A 20923-nucleotide genomic window follows, 5' to 3' on the forward strand; every position below is an offset into this window, starting at 1 on the left:
TTTGTATCTTAAAGCAGATTAACCAAAGCTCCATTTTTAAAGCTCTTTTCCCCTAAAATAGCATACAAAGTGATTACATTCAAAAGTTTGCATAGGATTGCATTGGATAAGCTGCCTACTGTCTGAAGATTGGGAATAGTCTTATTCCCCCCCCCACTACAATTACATTTTCTTGGATGCATGTTAGATCCCTTGTCTTGAATTAAAATATTTTAGCTATTACTACAGCATTCCTAATGCTACAAACTTGTTAATCAGAGATTTCAAACACTACATTTAGTGGATCAAAACCAGAATGTGGCAGAAAAGGGAGGGCAGAGAGCTGACTTAGATAAAAGCTCTCTTTCCCCAAAGGCATTAACTCTTTGGAAGCACAGGCAAAGTGATGGTAATTATAGAAGACTTGAGTGCTGATGACTGGAAAGATAAGTCTCAGCAGCCCTCTGGAACCTATGGGTGAAGAGGTTCCCAGTGCCCATCAGACGGTTCTGTAGGTGTGGCCACCATGCCTCTGTAGAGAGCCCTCTTGCCCTCCACTGGTCCTGTAGCCTGACACCCATGCTCTGACATCCTCTGGGGAAATGAGGATGGAAACAAGAGCCTTACTGAGTGGCCCTTGTCCCACTTCTGGCACTTATGAGGAAAAGGATGTCATCATTGATCAGTTGTCAAGATCTCTTTCTGTCACCTCCCTCCTTGTCACCCAAGGGTTAGCACTAGGCCTGAGGGCTTGCATCTCATTGTCACCTACTAGAGGTACACGAGACCCTACAGTGTACTGACCACTGTGTCTTCCTGCCCAGTGACAGAGTTTACAATGTAAAGGGGAATAAAATCCCAGTGTGAAAGGGGGAACTCTGCATGCACATGTGTGCACAGATGCTGTTGACATAGGTCTAGAATCAGAGGCAGGCTGGTGACTCTCCAGACCACCTATCAGGACAGCTCCTTCCCTGCTGCCTCATGGACAAGTGTTTTTTCACACATGTCACGCCTTAGGGACAGAGGTAAGCATGAGTTATGATAGAGGTTATCATGTTCAACTTCTTCAAGAGAAGAAACAGAGCAAGAGTGTGACTTCATTGAGAAAGCTGCCCAGACCCCTCTCCTCTGGCACAAACTCTGTTAGGCAGCCTTCTTTGGGGTCCACATCTCACTGTGTGACCTTTGGTCACAGTGGACATGCAGATGGATACCCTTCTCCCTAATCCAAGGAATCAGACCTTTCCTCCCTGTCTTCTACAGGGCTGGTTCAGTGTCTGATGCTCACCAAGTATTTTTTGAGATAAAAAAAATGAATAAATAAATAGACTGGTTAATTAATAACATATTCTAGTGCTAAACCACTTCAGCATGAAAAATGTGGAGGAAGGTAAATAGCCAGAATTCGTGAATACGCCTCTGCCTGTGAGATTTCACTTTCTTTCTGTGTCAGAGTGATGAATTTCCAGTTAATTACTAATTGCTGATATTTGAGTTTAGTTCCAAAGATGCTGATAGACTCTTGGAATATTTGTTTTTAAACCTATATGGACTTCAGGGGTTTAGCATAAGTCCCTGTACTGCGTTTAAGAAGCAATATAACTTATGGTTGAGAGACCGTATGTTAGAGCAAGGGTTGGAAACTTCTTCAAAAAAGGAACAAATGGCAAAAGTTTTATTTTAAGCATTGCAGGTCTCATGGCTCTGTCACAATTAGTTCTCTTTGCGGTTGTAGCACAAAGGCAGATGTGGACAATGTAGAACACAGGTTTGGCTGTTTTCCCCAAAAACATTCACACATGCAGGAGCACTGGCCTGGGGATTGTCACTGGCTGGCCCCGGTTTTAGTTGACTTTATTTTTCTTGGGGGTCCTCAACTAGTGAGGCCTGAGCTCTCAGCCACCACCTCATGACAGGCACTCCTGAGCCTGCTCATCTGCAGAGAAAAGCAGCAACCATGAGCAGCCTTGCAAATACTAATCTATTATGATGGCAAGTGACAAATCCCTCGTTGCCATTCTATTTTAAAAAGTAAATATTGCTCCCTAAAGGAAATCTGCTCTGAGGATAATGAGGCAGACTGCAGTGAGTAATTCCCCGCTGGGAGCCAAGGATTCAGCTGCGGCTCAGTTTGCCAGGGTCTGAGTCCCTGAGTCACCAGAAGACAAACGTGGGCAGTACTAAGAGCTTGCAAAGGGCATCTCTCCCCATGTCTCTGCATACGGTTCAGGAGTGACCTGCATCCCTTAGAGCCAGCTTTTCTCGACCTCCAGTTCACGTGGGCATGAGTCCTGCCTGGTGGCGTGGGCTCCTCAGAGACAAAGAAAAAGCAAACCCCAGCTGTCTTTGCCTGCCAGCATCAGCTTCTGCCCTCCTGCTGGTCAGTGGTAGTGACTGCTCCTGGTAAGCACCTACGTTCTTTCCAAAACATTCACCAAGGACCGAGCCCAGGAAGAAGAAGCTGGCTGTGGCCAGATTAAACAGGGTTAAAGAAGGAGCAATGTGCCAGGTGAACGGCACCCCACAGCATCTCCCCGTGCTCCATTCTCCATCTGGAGGAGTCCGCAGTGCAGACGTCTGGGCTCAGAACAGCCACTTTGGGGATTTTCTCCATGCTGTAGCTGCCTTCATTTCTACCTCTTTGGATGAATCTCTTCCTGCACTGCTGACCCAAGGAGTTCTTATCTTTGCTCTCCTGGAGTCCTGCCCCCCGCCACCCCGTATATGGTCAGCTGTTTCTTTGAAGTTTTCTCTCTGCTCACCTAGAAAATGACTGAATTGTTTGGCTTAGAAATCTCCTGTCACTCCCTTATTGTCCTTTCTGCTGGAGACCAACACACTAGGAAGTTGATGCTGTGGTTGCCTCTGGGTTGGAGACCTGCACCTGGAGTGAAAGCCGCCCCTGTGCCTTGGCAGGCTGGTCGGAGTGTAGTGAGCCCGGGTGAATTTGTTATATAATATTTGTTCCTCTGGAAACAAGAAGTGTGGAAGTTTTTGCAGCTCTCAGACTGCCCAGCATTAAACAACATTAAGAATGCGCGACCGGCAGCTGCTGGGATATGCAGAGGCTCCAAGACGGAGAAAACGATCTCTCTTTGCTTGGCTTGCTACCGTGATGGAGATAAACGAGCAGTTTGAAAAGCACACTTAGTGAGCCCCTTGGGAAATCTTCCACGGCTTAGCACATGGAAAATGAAGAGCAGGGAGTGGAGTTGGCCCAGCTGGGGTGGAGCTGTCCTTAGAGAAAGCGTCCCAGAAAGGTGGCAGAGTGGTGGCCACACAGCCAGGCAGGGAGAAGGCCTTGCTGGCCAGCTGAGAGGAGGATGGTGCTCCTGATCGCTTCTGCTTGAAGATGTGGGGGACTACACTGAATACTCCTCCGAGACCGGAGAATGCAGTTAGCTTTACCTACCACAGAGGATTTCAGCTAGACTTTAAGGAGAACTTCCTTGATTCTCTGGCTTTTTTCCCTTTCAAATGTTTTTCCAGGGAAGATCTTGGGTGTAAAAATTCTTAAGGGAGAATTAGGAAGCTGCATTTCATCCTCATGGTTAGGTCCAGATGCCAGCTCTCTTGGCACGGTCTGCCTGGACAATTCCAATCCTCAGTGTCCCCCAGCCCCAGGAGCTCCCTGGGCTGCTGGATGAAGTCAGGGTTGCTGCAGCTGGACCACCACACTCACACGCTCCCTACTGCTTCACTCGTTTCCTGCCATCTTGCTGTCTGGCATAGTCTTCCCTGATCCTGCCCACTCACACTCCCTTGTCTGACCAGGCTCCAGGAGACGGGGCACTGCCCTGAGTGTGATGCTTTCCTTGGATCCCTGAGTAAACAACATTGCCTCCCAGCACAAAGCTGCCTCATCATCTGTCCTCCCTGCTGCTGGACGTGCCACCCTGCGGCCAACCCAGCTCCCCCAGCTGTCTCCACTGACAGCGGGAGTCCAGCCACCTTGGGTCTAAGTGGACCACTGGAATCCTAGGTGACCCCGTGTATTCCACCTTGTTGCCTGCTGCCTGGTGCTCTGGGCCTTCCTTACCTACACCCGAGTGCTGTCCCCTGGGTCTGTGACAGGCTCCACAGCTTATAAAGACAAAATTCTTCCCAAGGGAACTGATCTGAAGATGGGCCCTTCCCCTTTGCAGAGTCAGCAGCTGGCTGGCTCTTCTGTCACCAGCAGTGGGATTTAGCCCCATCCTCCCAGACACGGTTTCAGTCCTCTCCTTGTGAAACAAAGAAGAGCCAGAAGAATCAGACTGAAGCTTGGGATGCCTACATGGGGTTCCTGTGTGCCATTCAGCTTTCTATTTTAAATATTTTTTAAAACTAGTACATTAAAAAAAACTTACCTAGCTTGTGCAAGGCCCAGTACCACACACATTCACAAGAAAATCCACTGAAGCTAGGAAAGCCAAAATGTCAGTACTTGAGCATGAGATGAAGGATAGCTGGAGCGGAGGGCAGGAAAAACAGCCTAAGGACACAGTTCACCTGCCTCCTGCCCCTTGGGAGGCCACCTCATTCCAGTGTGAGACCCATTGGTCCCAGTGTCTGGAACAGGTGAAGCACTTCCAGGAGCAGCCAGTCTGAATCCAGAAGACCCATCAGAGCTCCATGGAAGTAACACAGTCCACCTCCTCATTCTCAGAATCTCAGAAGTCTCACCTTGAGCTTCAAAAGGAAAAGAAACCTTCATTTTCCTGTCTTGCTTTTCAAGGGTCATTGCCAACAGGAGCTTTGGAGTCCAGAGGACTGGATCAGATCTTGCCTCTGGCACTTACAGGACAAATTGGCCGTGATCAAGATGCTCATCTCGCAAGCCTCCATTTCCTCCTCTGTAAAATGGAGGCAGGAGGGTGGACCTTGTAGGGCCACCGCATAGATCAGGTTAATCCAGTTACAGTAGCTGCAAGGACACCATGAAAAGGCACACACTCAACAGGAGATGGCTTCACTGTTGTCACTGCTATTTGAATAGCCATGATGCAGAGAATGAAAGGAAACACATGTTTTCATCAATGGGAAGGTTGGCATGTGTCAGACACAGGAGGAAGGCCACCCCAGAGGAAGTCAGTGGGCTCGGTGACATGTCCCCGGTTATCTGTCATCACCCTAGGTGCTTGAGCATCCTCATATCTTGCTACCTTCTGCTTCTTGGAGAAAACACCATCAGTGTTATGGCTTGTATCTAGATGCCTCCCCAAAGCCTCATGTGGTCATAAGTGAGCTTTTCAGAGGTAGCTGGTGCTGCGATGCTGGAATCAGGGATGTGATGCTGGGATTAAGGATCAAGTCCACAGGGTGGGTGGTCTGGTGGAATAAAAGGGACAGAAAGAGGGCAGGGCTATTGCCATCGCTTGCTGCTTCACTGCTCTTCTTCCTTGTGCCTGCCCTGCTTTGCCATGAACTGTCTCTCCTCTACCATGCCCCTCTGCCATGCCAACCCTGCTGTGGAGCCAGTGGACAATGGACTGAAACCTCTACAAACTGTGAGCTGAAATAAATCTTCCCTCCTTTCACTTTGGATGTAGAATATTCTGTCTCCACAACAAGAAAGGTAGCTAAGACTATCAGTTTCTCCTCTTCTAAGTCTTTAGCTCCCAGTAAGTTGGCAGCTGCCTGTGTCATTAGGAAAGACTATTTACATGTGGCACTGAGTCTCCCGCTTTGATGCCACCCAGTATGCCCTGGACAGAAAGCATGTCCCTCATGAAAAGCCTGTGGTCCTCCACTCCCATAAGACAGATCACCCTTCTCCAGGGAACCCCTCAGACTGCGGTGTTCCTCGTTGGGCAGCCACCAGGGTCCCAGGCAGTCTTCCAGGTTATTGTCACTCACCCAAGTCCATGGTGGATGACAAGAGAGAGCAGGGAGCATTTGACTGTAGTTGACCAGCCCAGCAAGGGAAAAAGAAGGATCTTCCCTGCTGGAGGAGAGTATTTAATGAAATGTCACAAACACAGAGAGGACCAGACTGAAGAGACATCCCATTAATAACTTATAAATGCCTCTAATCAGTTGGGGTTAATTTGCTATTCATTGTAAAAACATTTATCATGGGCACTGAAGTCTGTGACAGTAGCCAGGAAATTAATATCATAGGGAGGGAAATCGCCTTATATATCCTCAAATAATAGATGGAGACAGTTTGGTGAGTGATTTACCAGCTCTGCTGAGGGCCCACATGGAACTGAATTGCACTGTGTTACACTGCACACAGAGTGAGCTAAATCACTTTAATATTCTCTTGCACTCAAGTCAATAAGCAAGTGGTTGGTAATTAACTTGATGGGATGGGATAACATCTGGACAATCACAGGTAGGGACGCAGGAAAATGACCATGATAGCTCTTTTCTGCTCTCAACCAACTCTCTGATCATATGGGAATTTCAAAGCTCAAATGCAACTTCATAATTGTGGGATTGTAGAGACAGTGAGATTAAACATGGAGACTCTGATCAGGATGCAATGGAGCATTTTTGAACTTTTGTCATGGTATATGAATATAGTAACAGGAAGTTGGGAACAGTGGCACATGCCTGTGATCCCAGAGACTCCAGAGGCAGGGGCAGGAGGGTCGCAAGTTTGAGGCCAGCCTAAAATGTAGGGAAAGCCTGTCTAAAGAAATGCACTAAGTAGGGAAGGAAATACACCCCAGAGTGAAGGCCTGCATCCAACTCCTCACACCTCAAAAAATAAGTACGAAAAGATGCAGTAGGGCTCAGAAAGACATTGCTAGCTTGCATCAGAAATCCTTTTCAAAAGAAACTGAATGCTGCATACACACACTCATATCACGTTACTCATAACAGTTTTCAAAGCTTGAAATATTGTATGTGTTTACAGGAGGGCAGTTTGGTAAGTTATGGTACATGGACAGGAAGAGCAATTATAGAACCATTAAAAGTTATGATCACAAGAGACAGCCTGTCTAATGGAGAGAGTAGTTAACTTACAACCTGTGCATCTGAGAAGAGACTCAGAATGTGTAAGGAACTCAATAGCAAAAAAGCAAATAATCTGATTACAAAATGGGCAACATATCTACACAGACGTGTCCCAAGAGAAGATGTGTGCACAGCCAGTGGATATACAGGAAAAAATGCTCCCTATCACTGGTCACTGTCAGAATGCAAATCCAATCATTCCACTGCAACGCTGTGAAAAAGACAGAACATACCAAGTGCTAGTGAGGACGTGGAGAAAAGGGGACCATTTACACCACTGGCAGCAGTGTAAATTAGTGTTTCCACTATGAAAAATAGCGTGGAGGTTCCTCAAAATTAAAAAAAGAAAGCTATTAGACAATCCAGCAATCCTACCACTGAATGTACAGCCAAAGGAAAAAAAGTTAGTATATTTGAGAGACATCTAGGTTTCCATGCTTATTGGAGCACTATCCACCATGGTCAAGAACTGTAGCCAACCTAAATATGCAGTGATGAGTGAATAGATAAAACAGGCACATATACACAGTGGAGTATTACACAGCCACAAAAATAATGAAATTCTGTCATTTGTAACCACATGGATGGAACTGGAAGGCATGTTAAATGAAATAAGCCAGACACAAAAAAATGTATGATTTTAGTCCTGTGTGACATTGAAAAAGGCTGATCTCATAGGAGTTGAGAAGAAAATGGTGGTTACCACTAGAAGAAGGAGAAAGTAGCAGGATGAGGGATGGGGAAGGAAGGTCCACAGCTACCAAAATGTAGTCAAATCTAAGAAGCAAGTGCTGAAGCTCTACTGTGCAGCAGGGCAACTACAGATAATGGGAATGTATGGTGCAACTTTTAGAAAGCTGGAAGAAAGGATGTGGAGTATTTTCACCAACAAAGAAGGGCAAGTGTTTGAGATCAGTGTGCTTCCCTGACTTGAACACGACACACCACGTAACGTACATCTGTAACAGTGTCACACGGTCCTCCCTAAGCATGTTAATGTTTGTTGACTAAAAATCAGTTTTTAAAATGTCCCTTACAAAAGAAGTTTGTATGGGAGCAGGGTATTTGTGTTAAATATTAGGACTCAAACTAAGCAGCTTGGCACACATTTGCCCATAGGAAAAGATTGGAAAGTGACAGTGACGCGTTAATCAAAATCATTACTTTACTTGGCTATGGGTGTTTTCCTGCCTCTAAAGGTTTCTTGGATACTTCAACATTATATATTCATTCAAAAATTAAAAAGGGAGGAGAACTTTTTGGGAGATATGAGGTTTAGGTATTCCACTCCAAACATAGGTGCTTAGGCAATTTTAAGTGAAAAGCTAGACACTATTTAAAGGGAGTATGGACAGGAATGGGCTGGTTCTTATCGCTGGGAAAATCCCAAGACCTTTAATGCTGTGGGATTCAGTGCTATTGCAGCTCTGTTACACACTCTTCAGGGGGGTTTTCTTGGGCTCACTGTTTTTCAATCATTATATATTTTAATTTGTAAATCATAGTTGTGTATATTTATAGGTCCAAGGTCACTTTGATGAATAATAATGTGTATTAGTTACTATTCTCATTGCTAGAACAAAATACCAGACATCCACAATCCAAAGGATTGATTTATTTGGACTCATAATTTTGGAGTTTCGGTGCGTAGTGAGCTAACTCCAAGGTAGAAGCATCATGGCAGAAGGGCATGGTGTAAGAAAATTGTTCAACTCTTAGCATCTGGGAAGCAGAGAAAAGAGAACCAGAAGGAAGTGGCCAGGACCAGACATAATCCCCAAGGTCATGCTCCCTGACCTGCATCTAAGCCCCTCCTCCTCTCAGACCATTCAGCTGTGAACCCATCAATGGATTAATCCATTGGTTAAGTAGGAGGAGGGGCTTAATTCAATGGGATTAACCCATTGATGAATTAGGGCCATCACAATTGGATGACCACTCCAAAAGTCTCTTAAACCAGACAAGCTGGCCACGAAGGTTAATCAACACATGCACTGAATATTTCAAATATATGATTACCAAAAACCAATAAGTAAACACGGTAATGCAACTCAGTTTTTATCCAAAGCAGACTTTAGGAAAAGATGTTTTTATTGCTGAAAATAGCCCAACCTAGCTACCCGCGTCAATCTGCAAGAGCAAACCTTGTTCTCTCCCTTAGCTCCCTCAAGGCTTACTTAATGCTATTGAGACTGAAACAGAGTATTATTTCTTCCAAAGAATCAAATTGAGACAGGAGCCCTACATCAGGCTTGGCAGTATTAAGTTAGAGAATTTCCAGGTAATCTATCACCGAGAATTAATAAGCAGGACCAAAGTTCTGCATTAAGGAAGAGAGCACTTAATGATACAGTCTTAAGATAATGTAATGAGGCAATTATAAATTAAAACAGCCTTTCGTGGCATTGAGATGGGGAACAGAGCTACAGTGATTTACGCTGCCTTGGAGGATGCAGGTTCCGGATGATTAGAGCTGCTTCCTGTGGCCTGGGCTGGAGAGGTGAGGCCAGCTCTCTGTGCCCCTCAGAGTTCACCTGACTGCACATAATGAGCTTCTGTGGATTGCTTTATGGAATTCATTCTTTTGGGTGGAGAAAGCATGATAATTTCTAAAATATTTCACAATTGGAAATATCAGCATCATGGTTCCATCTATGTAGGATAAGTAGGACCTATTCATCCTCTTTAAGTGCTGGAAAACTGTCAGTCCTGTTTATGGTAGCAGTTAATCTTGTGTTCTTTGTATAAATATCATCAGGAGGCTGGGGATTTAGCTCAGTGGCATAAGTGCCTGCCTGGCATGTGTGAGGTCGTGAGTTTGATCCCTGGCCCCCCAAAAAGAATCATCAACTCTTTTGCTTTTGAATAACCTTATCTCCCAGACTAAATAATGTTAGCTGCTCAAGGGCAATTCCATTTATTCTTTTATCTCCCATGGCCCATTGCTCAAGATTGAGCAGAATCCAGGTTCTCGACAAATAGTTGTTAAAGGAGTGATATCCAATAGCGAAAATAAAATTTAATGTTAGATTTATGGACATCAATTCCAAAACTCAAAGACAGTGGAAAAACTTGATGTAACCTAAAAGACTTAAGATTCAACAACTCATCCTATGGTTAATTAACTCAGTAATTTAGATAGAGAGCCATAACAAGGCAGGAACTCTGGCTTCTCGAGCCAGATCATTTATTTGAATGATTTTCGTTTTTACTATAATGATTTTTATGGTCATGAAACATTGAAATTGTTTTAGTTTCCATAGTCAGTGCTCGTTTAAATGTGGCACCACCATGCCCAGACTCAGTGTCCCCTAGGCTCTTGGCCTTGTGTCTTCCCTTGGGCATCTGAGCAGCCCCAGGCTGTGCTCATCTGTAATCTGAATGCACTGTGGTCTCCATTAAACCTTCCATAGCTCTTCTCGCAGTGCTCACTCCTTAGAGCATGGCACCACCACCCCCTCAGTTCACCAAGCCAGAAGCTCAGCAGTCTTGACCTATCCAGCTTCCTCATGCCGTATGAGTCCCTACCAAGGAACCCTATGAGGTCTGCCTTTCGGTACATATTGATAAAATCCATCCCCATCCCACCATCACCTCACACCTAGATTCCTATAAGCTTCCTCTTTTGTTTCTCTACCCAAAATCTAGCCAAAATTAACTGAACAACTTTTCTAAGTAAAAATATGGTCACATTTTTCAAATGTGCTACACAAAATCCTCCCATTGCTTTGCATTGCCTTTAAGGTAAAGTCCACTCTTTAACGTATTTTGCCAGACCCTGACCCCCCCCCACCACCAACCTCACCGCAGATGTTCTCTGACCTCTGTGGCTGATTATGCCTCCCAGGTAGTTGTCACCCACAGTGAGCCATATGTAGGTCCTCAAAAGTCCGGGACGTTCCTTTATCTTATGGTCCTTGTGCTCCCTGTTCCTCCAGCTCCCTGAGTTCTCACTCCCTCACCCCAACTCCAGCTTCCCTAAGATGGGCTCATGACCTTCTTCTGTGCCCCCCATTACTGTAGGGGACATTATTAACACATGTAGGATATGCTACGATTGTATCTATCTGCTTATTCTTTGCCTGACCGCTCACAGGAACAGCTACCTCCTCCCATTCATGAAAGTACTCTTATCCCTTTGGTTACTCTCTTAGTGACCATGACTAAGTACGTGAAGGTTGAGTGCATGACTTAGGCAATGAAGGAATATTATTTACCTAAGATAAAAAAGCAATTAGTTTTCTCAATATAAACACAAAAAAAGACTCATTTGTGGTTTGTTTTGTTTTCGTTTTTGTTTGGTTTTTTCAGTTTGTTTTGTTTTGTGTCTTAACCTTTTGGAAGTTAGCTTCTCCATTAGCCCATAGTTTGTGACATACCTCCCTTCAGTCTTAAACTTTTCTGCCTCAGATAAGTCATAATTGCCCATGACATCATGTTAAACTCAAGCTCAGCCTCACCCCAGTGCCCTGCGGATTATTTTTAAAAATTATAATTGCCGTATACATGTATTTATTTAATTAAGCTAAGTTTTCCATAGCCATACAAACTTACATTTTAAAAATTAGCTGAGACGTGACTTCTTAATGGAACACGAGTCATTTAGAATGTTCCCTGAAGTCTCCTTCCTCCAAATCTAATCACCAGAAGTTCATGACGGGCTTGCTTAGTCAGTTCTGTCTTCTGCATTTTCCATGTGTTCCTGCATTACAAGATTAGTTGACTCCAACATCTCCCTACCTAAAAGTTTAAAATAATAAAAGAATAAATTAAGCAGTCAATGGAAAAGTAAAGTATCTATTCCGGGCTGATGGGGCATAATAGAACATCTCACTATTGTCTGGACTCAGCCATCACCCCCGTCCCTGGTGAGTCATATCTGGACAGTAAATCTGTGTAATAACACAGCCAGCCTGGTAAGCAGCTGCTCAGCCAGCCTTTCACCTCCTGCATCATGAAAAATGTGCCAATGTATCCATAATTTCCTGACAAGTCGTCAGAGTCTGTAAATCCTTTCATTCAATAACCCTAAAATTTAACTAGCCAAGGATTCGACAGCATGGTACACACTCTGAACAAAAAGCTTATGGTGGCAGATGACTGCTTGGACTGGCAGCTCCTACCTAAGTCTTCAGCTTTCCTGTCTGTGCCGCAGCTCCATGCCTAGTGATCTGGTTCACTTGCACCAGGAAGGGCTTGGGCATCGGGGTACTTGACAGCTTCCCAGGTGTCTCCAGCCTATAGTCACAGTTGAGCCTCACTGGTTTGAATGACTGTGAGCAAGACTGGATTGGGACAGCATCTTTAATAAACTTGGAAGCTGCTTAGCAGCCATTGCAACATCATCATAAGGCAGAGAATATGTCAGTTATCCTTCCAATCACCAACCCAGTAACAAAGACACTGTTATCTGTAAAACTGCCAGTGCTCAATCATTCTCTGGGAAATCCTTGCTTCATACTGGCTGTTTTGCTCCTGTCATGAAAAGACACAGTTAGATAGCTCCAACCACGCTGCAGTCTGTGTGGGCCCCAGCCAATCTGTGTGTGCAGCTCAGAGTCAAGGTCAGGATGTTGCAAAAATGTCTTGTTGGGGCCGGGGATGTCGCTCAGCAGCAGGTTCCACCAAATTAAAAATTAAAAATGCTCCGTTTTCTTTCCTACACCTGAGTGTTATGACTTGATCATTTTTCTGGAACAGAACTGCAACACAATCCTTTAGGAAATTGTTAAATAAATAAAGCTTTGTACCTCAACTTCCTCAAGAGGACCTAAACATTTGTTCCTTCCTTTCCCCATTTTTTATTAATTTCAGGTAATTTTTACATAATAACAAAATATCTTACGAATAAAGGTGAATAAATACACGCTCATATGCCCTCCAGTCAGCATGAAATGAAGATTACCAAGCTCTGCAGGGCTCAGAAGGCCATCCAATCAGATTCCTCCCTAGCATGAATTTTTATGCTTCCCTGCTTGGTTCATAAAAACAGCTCTACCACATTTGTGAGCCCCTGGCAGTGTATCATCTGTATTTTTAACTTTCTGTCTCTGTTACCATACGACATGTACACACCTATTACTTGTGCACAGCCTTGGGTGTGATAGCAGGGGCATTGCCACACGTAGGTGGAGTCACTTGCTCCAGTACAGTGTGGTCACCCTCAGACAGGTATCACAATGCATGTGTCCAGCCTCCTGTCCGTGGAGACGCTGGTTATTTCTAGTTTTCCTTTTAAAAATCTGTTTAGAGCCTTGCTATGCACATGATTCTCATGGTTCCCAGTACACGGAGCCTCAAGTTTCTGTAGGCCTTTCTTTGCAGACATCTGATTGCTAAGGAGGTTGAACATCTGCTCATAGGTACGTTTTCCATTGTGTGACGTCTTCCATAAACACCTTTTCGTGTTTTTAACATATTTTAGGAGACCGTCACTTTCTTATTGATGTGTAACATTTCTTTATACATCATAGATTCCCAAGTCTTTTTGGTAATGTCTATTATCTTCTCTCATTTTACAACTTCTCTTTTCACTTTCCTTTGAATAACTTTGGTGCTAAAAGGCATTAATTTCAACTTCAGTGTATTCACTTATAGTTTGAATTTTATGTCCTCTTTAAAAAAATCTTGCCTACCTTGAAGACATAAATATATTCTCCTGTATTATCTTCTGAAATTTTAATAACTTCATCTTTCAAAGTTATGTTCTTAACACATTGAAATTGATTTGAGAGTATAATGTAAAGCATACAATTATTTCTCCATAAGAGCAACCAATTACCCTAAACCTTTTTTTTTTTTCCCCTTTTCTGAGACAGAGTCTCACTGTGCAGTTCAGGCTGGACTTGAACTCACTTTGTGGCCCAGGCTGACCTAGGACTAGCAGGAGTCCTCCTGCCTCAGCCTCCCAAATGCTGGGATTATAGACATGTGCCACCATGCTGGCCCTAAACCATTTGTTGAAAATAAGTCTTCGTGGGCTGGGAGTTTAGCTCAGTGGTGTAAGTGCCTGCTTGGCAAATGTGAAGTCATGAGTTTGAGCCTCAGTACCAAAAAAAAAAGAAAAGAAATCTTCTTTTATTTTTTAATTTTTTAAATTTAAAAACAAAACAACAAGAATAAAAAAGATACAGAATTTCTTTCCTTTCTTTCTTTTTGTTTTAAGATAAGGTCTCACTACACAGTTCAGGCTGGCCCAGGCGGGTCTCAAACTCACAATAGTCCTTCTGTCTCAGCCTCCCAAGTGCTGGGATTACAGGCATGCACCACCATGCCCCGCCCTAAACCATTTATTGAAAATAAGTCTTCCTTTTTAAACATTTTTTTATTTAAAACAAGACAAAGATAAAAAGATACAGAATTTCAAAAAATAGTAGGAAATTAACACTAGTTAATACATTACATATTGTTACCTTAACAGTAGTTGTTCAGATTACAAGAGTTATGCATGAAAAAATGATCAAACAATGAAAACACAAACTGTTCTTTCTGATGAGCTAACAGAGATTAGTAGTATAGTTGTCTATCTTGTGTGTGTGTATACATATACACACACAAAAATATATGTATACCCAGTATATAATACTTTCCCTTCTTTTTTTTCTCCTTTTCCCTATCCTAGTTGTTCTTTCCTTTTGACCACGTTCTTTCCCTTTCATTCTCAAAATATCTATTATATATTTTGGATTTATTACTCTTCCAGTTTTGGAGGATTTTTAACCCTAGAGAGACAATATGATATTTACACATGTAAGTTTATTTCCTTCATGAGTATAGTCTCAAGTTGCCTCCATTCACTTATAAAAGCCTCAAATTTATTCTTCTTTATAGCTGAGTGATACTCCATTGTACAAAAATACAGTATCTTTTTTATCCATTCCTTGGTTGACAGGTATTTGGGTTGTTTCCAAGATTCAGTTATTACAAATTGTGCTGCCATACACATGGGTGTACATACATCGATGTGGCTGATGTTTTCAGTTCTTCTGGGAAGATACTCAGAAGGGGAATAGCTGGATTAAATGGGACCTCCAATCCTGGTTGTTTTAGGAATCTCCACACTGATTTCCACAGTAGCTTCACCAGTCTACACTCCCGCCAACAGTGGAGAAAGGTTCCTTTCCCCACATCCCCACCAACATTTGCCATGGGTTGATTTCCTGATGATAGCCATTCTTTCTGGAGTAGGATGGAATCTCAATGTTGATTTAATTTGCATTTCTCAAATGACCAGTGATGTTTGACATGTCTTTATGTATTTATTTGCCATTTGTATTTCTTCATCTGAGAAGTGTGTACTCATCTCAGATGCCCATTTTTGGAGAAGATCTTTGAATTTAGGGGCCTGATGTTTTTCAATTTTTTACATGTTCTAGATATAAGTCTTTGTCTGAAGGACAATTGACTAAACTTTCTTCTCACTCTGTGGGTTTTCTTTACAATTTGTTGGTGATTTCTTTTGATGAACAAAACTATTTTAATAAGGTGAGATGCTAGTTGATTCTTTGAAGTATTTCCCATGTGGTTTTTGTTTTGTTCATGAACTCTTTGCCTAACCCTATATCTTCAAGACTTCTAACTACCTTGTCTTCCATTATATTTAGTGTTGCTGTCTTAATATTTAGATCTTTGATCCACTTTGACTTTAGTGTAGTGCATGGTGATAGGCATGGGTCTAGTTTTTTTGTCTTCAGCACATGGAAAGCCAATTTTTCCCAACACCATTTATTAAAGAGACTATCTTCTTTCCAGTGAAGATATTTAGCCCCTTTGTCAAAGATAAGGTGGCTGAGTGTCTTTGTAGTTGTGTCTGCGTCTTCTAATCTGTTCCACTGATCCTCATGTCTGTTCTTTTGTTAATACCATGCTGATTTTATCACAGCAGCTTTGTAGTATAATTTCAAGTCAGGCATTCTGATGCCTTCTGCCTTGAATTTTGGTAATGTTTTCTCTAAATCTCTGAGGTATGCTAATGGTATTCTGATTGGGATTGCATTAAATCTGTGTAACAGTTTTGGGCATATGCCCGTTTTCAGAATGTTGGCTTTTCCTATCCAAGAGAAAGAGATAGCTTTCCATTTTATGGTATCTTCTTCAGAATCTCTCTCTTTTTTTTTTTTTTTTTTGTCTTTTTCCTTTTTATCGGTACCAGGGATGGAACTCACGACTGCCTGCTTTCAAGGCAGGCACTTATGCCGCTGAGCTAAATCCCCAGCCCCCAGAATCTCTTTTTTAAGAGTACCACAGTTTTCAATGTATAGATCTTTTACATCCTTTGTTAGGTTGATTCCTAAGTAATTCATTCTTTTGGATGATATTGTTAAAGGTGTTATTTCCATAATTTCTCTCTCAGTAGTCTGTGTACAGGAATGCTATTGATTTTTGAGTGTTGACTTTGTATCCAGCTATGCTCCTGAATTTGCTTATCAACTTTAATAATCCTTTGATGGAGTTTTTGGAGTCTGCTATGTAGAATTTCATGTCATCTGCAAATAATGATAATTTAACTTCTTATTTTCCTATTTTTATTCCTTTTATTTCTCCCTCTTGTCTGATTGTTCTGGTTAATATTTTGAGAACTATATTGAATGGGAGTGGTGATAGTGGACATCCTTGTCTTTTTCCTGATTTTAGAGTGAAAGCTTTCAGTTTTTGCCCATTTAGTATGATGTTGGCTGTTGGTTTGTCATAGATGGCTTTTATCAGATTGAGGCAGAGACCATCTATTCTGATTTTCTGTAGGGTTTTATCTGGACAAGTGCTGGACTTTATCAAAAGCTTTTTCTGCATTTATTGAGATGATCATATGATTTTTATCTCTGGTTCTGTTGATGTGGTGTATTACAATTATTGATTTACACTGAACTATCCCTGAATTCCTGGATGAATCCCAATTGGTCCTGCTATGTAATCTAATGGATGATTTGCTGCATTCTATTTGCCAGTATTTTATTGAGAATTTTTGCATCTGTGTTCACTGTACTTCTCCTTTTTGGTTTGGTCTTTCTCTGGTTTTCGTATGACAGTCATACCTGCCTCTGGGAATGAGTTAGGGAAATTTCCTTCCCCTTCAATTTCACTAAAGAGTTTGAGAAGTATTGGCTTTAAATTTTCTCCAAATTTCTTATAGAATTCAGCTTTTAATTATATTTTCAATTTCAGTAACGGATACTGATTATTCAAAATTTTATACCTTCTTGATTCAGTTTTGGTAATTCATATTTTTAAGAATCTGTCTTATTTCTTCTGTGTTTTCCAGCCTATGCAAGTAAAGATTTTCAAAGTAGACGTCAATGATCTGAACTTCCACAGGATCTGTAGTAATTTCACTCTTTTCATTCCTCATGGCAAGAATATGAGTTTTTTCTTTCCTTTTCTTGGTAAGGTTGGTTAAAGGTTTATCAATTTGCTTATTCTTTCAATGAATCAACTCTGTTTCATTAATTCTTTTAGTCTCAATTGCATTAATTTCTGCTCTAACCTCTAAAATTCCTTCCTCAGGCTTTGGTCTTGGCTTGCTCTTCTTTTTCTAGAACTTGAGGTGCAGTATTAGGTAGTTTATTTGTGCTCATTCTATTTTCCTGATGTGAGCATTCATTACCATGTATTTCCCTCTTATGACCTCTTTCACTGCCTCCCACAGGTTCTTGTATGTTGTATCTGCATTTTCATTTCATTGAAGATATTGCTTAATTTCTCCTTTAATTATATCTGTAACCCATTGGTTGTTCAGAAGAATGACATTTAATTTCCATGGGTTTCTGTAGTTTTTGAGGTTTTTTGACATTAATTTCTAATTTCTGTGCACTATGGCCAGATAATATGCATGGGATAATTTCAATTCCTTTGTATTTACTTAAGAAAGTTCTATGGGTTTGTATATGATCTATTTTAGAGAATGTCCCATGTGCAGCTGAGAACAATGTGTATTGTGATGTGGGGCGGAATACTCTGTAAACAGCTCATACATCCATTTGTTCACAAATTTGATTCAGTTCTGTTATTTCTTTGCTGATATTTTGTCTAGTCGATCTATCTCTGTGACAAATGGGTATTAAGGTCCCCTGTTAAAATTGTGTTATTTCATATTTGATTTTTCATGTCTATTAATATTTGTCTTATATATATAGTTGGTTGCTCCTATATTGTATGCATATATATTTAATATTGTTATCTCTTCCTCTTGAATTTTTCCCTTAACAGGCATTTAATGACCTTCTTTATCTCTTTTCATAATTTTTGGTTTGAAGTTCACATTGTCTGCCAACAGAAGAGCTACCCCTGCTTTTTCTGAGTTTTTGTGACATGGACTATTATTTTTCACCCTTTGACTTTCAATCTGTGAGTTTCTTTTTATTTTTTTAATTTTTTTGTGAGTTTCTTTTTGAGTCAGATGTATTTCTTATATACAACATATTGTTCGATCCTGTTTCTTGATTCATTCTGCCAATTTATTTCTTTTAACTGAAGAATTGAGGCCTTTTACACTGATGGTTATAACTGATACATATGGGCTTAACTTTGTCAAGTTAGTTTCCTGTTGTTGGTTCCCTACTTTTTCCCCCTTGTTTAATTGCTTGCCCTGCCTGATGACTTCTGTTGTTGTTCTGAGAATTGTGATCATTTTTATCTTTATCTAAAATATCTTTCAGTACTCTCTCTAGGGTTGGTTTGAGGAACATGAGTTTCTTCAGTTGTTCTTTGTCACAGAAGTATCTTATTTCTCCATTAAAATTTTGAAAGATAGTTTTTCAGGGTACATCAATCTGGGTTGAAAGTTCTTTTCTTTCAGGGCTTGAAATATTTCACTGCAAGCTTGTTTTGACTTGAAGATTTGTGTTGAGAAGTTGGCCATGATTCTAATGGTCTTTCCTTAATAGTTGATCTATTTCTTTTCTCTAACAGCTTTTAGTATTCTGTGTTTATACTGAATTTCTGGGATCTTGATTACTATATGTCTGGGTATAGACTTATTTTGGTTATGGCTGTTTGAAGTTTTATATGCCTCACTTATCTGTACATCAAATTCTTTTCCCATGCTTCGGAAATTTTCTTGTATAACTTATGCAAATAATTAAATAACTTTTTATGTTATTTGCTTTGACTCTCGCATTTTCTTTGACTCCTATCAATCTTATATTGTTTTTCTTTGTATCATCTTAGAGCTGGTGAATTGTTATTTCGTGGTTCTTTGTTATTTTTAAGAGTTATTTCCTTGTCTGATCACTAGCTATGATCCTGTCTTCAAGATCTGAAAGTTTACTGTCAGTTTCATTTAAGCAGTTTTGTCAGCTTTCAATGGAGATTTTGACTTACTGGATATCTCCATCAATTTGTTTCATGCATTGAATTTCTTTCCTGCATTGTTCATTCAAGGTTTCCATCATTTCCCATTCCCCTGTACCTTTTTATCTATGTCTTCTTTAGCTACACTGAGCAACTCCTTCATTAAGGTTGTCATTTCTTTATCGAGATTATTTCCAATTTGATTTCCTCTATAGCCTCATGGATTTGTTTCTTTATTTCACTTGCTACCTTTTCAGAAATTTCAGGTGTATGACTTCCAAAGTCCTCTATTTTGACGTTGCCTGTATGTGTTTCAGAGGGCCTGGGCATTTGACATTGCATTTTGCTTTTTCATTTTGTCATTTTCATCTCTTGGGTTAGTATCTTGGTCTTTTCAATCCCACTAGTCTCGATTGTGCATCATGTGTGCGTTGTGGTCCTATTAAATGGCTGATGTTCACACAGTTGCTAGGTCCTGCCGTGTAGGGGACGGGCCTGTCACCAGAGTTCCTCCTGCAGGCCAGTTGCTTGAGTCCTATATTCTTCCTGGGCTAACTAGACTAAGAGTATTGATGTGAACCAACCTTTAGCTCATAGTGTTACTGTGATTTCAGGCTGTTCCAGGCCACCAGTCCCACCTGTCTATAGTGCATACCCCAGATGGTACCTTATACTGTGTCATGGGGTCTCCCAGGCCCAACTGGGTTCCTCCAGATGGGGTGGCCTGCTGCACTCACCAGCCCACCCAGAGTTCTCTGTAAGGAAGAAGGACTCATCCACACTCTTGCCAGCTGACCAAAGTCCTCCAGGTGGGGAGAAGGGCCACTGAGATTCCTGCTGACCCACTGAGGTCCTCTTCTTGAGAGAGAGGGTTCACCATACATTCACTGTCCTGGAGAGGTCTTCTGGTGGGGGGAACCAGCAAGGCTTTTACCAGCCCACTGAGGTACTACAAATGGTGGAAGGGGTCACTGATGCTCCCATGAACTGTTGAGATTGTCCCAGTATGGGAGAGGGGCGCCAAGTCTCTCCTTGTCTGTGGAAGTCATCCAGAACTCTTCCTGTCTTTACTGATCTTTAGATCTATCTTTGAATACTGTACAGTTCTGAGTATGTGTAGGTTTAGCTTCATAATCTCTGTTGTGTTCCTCTGGTCCCTTATCCATGGAGGTAACAATACCACATATTATTAATTTCTATAGTTTTAGAATGAGTCTAATTTTCAGCACAGTGAGTCCCCAAACATGTCATTCCTGAGAGCATCTTGCCTATCTTTGGCTCTTTGTGCTCATGTATGCAAATTCACATGCACAGTTTAGAATAAGTTTGCGCGGTTCTTTTAAAAATACTTTTGGGATATTAGTATGAATTGCAATACATTTATATGCAATCAAGGGAGAATTTATAAACTTTGGCTACTGAACTGGCCAATGTGGCAAAGTTTCCAATTTATTTACCTTTTTTGTCATTACTGGAAATTGAAACCAAGGTCTAACTCTGAATTACATCCCCATCCCTTTTTCCCCTTTAAGTTTTTTGTTTTTGTTTTTGTTTTTTGTTGTTGTTGTTGTTTTTATTTTGTTTTTGAGACAGGATTTCTCTAATTTTCTAAGTTGCCCAGGATGGGCTCATACTTGTAAGTCTCGGGACACAGCCTCTCAGACTTCTTTACTTTTAAAAAGTACCTTTTACTAATGTTTCATAAATT

General features: G+C 41.5%; 1 protein-coding gene across 5 annotated transcripts in view; it reads left to right on the plus strand.

Moving 5' to 3' along the window:
* Dpp6 (dipeptidyl peptidase like 6) overlaps positions 1 to 20923 on the plus strand; it is an 827976-nt gene that overhangs the window by 673027 nt on the left and 134026 nt on the right. The window lies entirely within an intron of this gene.

The sequence above is a fragment of the Cavia porcellus genome, unplaced genomic scaffold (genome assembly GCF_034190915.1).
Source record: "Cavia porcellus strain 051 isolate PalLab524CR breed Dunkin Hartley unplaced genomic scaffold, mCavPor4.1 scaffold_6, whole genome shotgun sequence".
Lineage (NCBI taxonomy): Eukaryota > Metazoa > Chordata > Mammalia > Rodentia > Caviidae > Cavia > Cavia porcellus.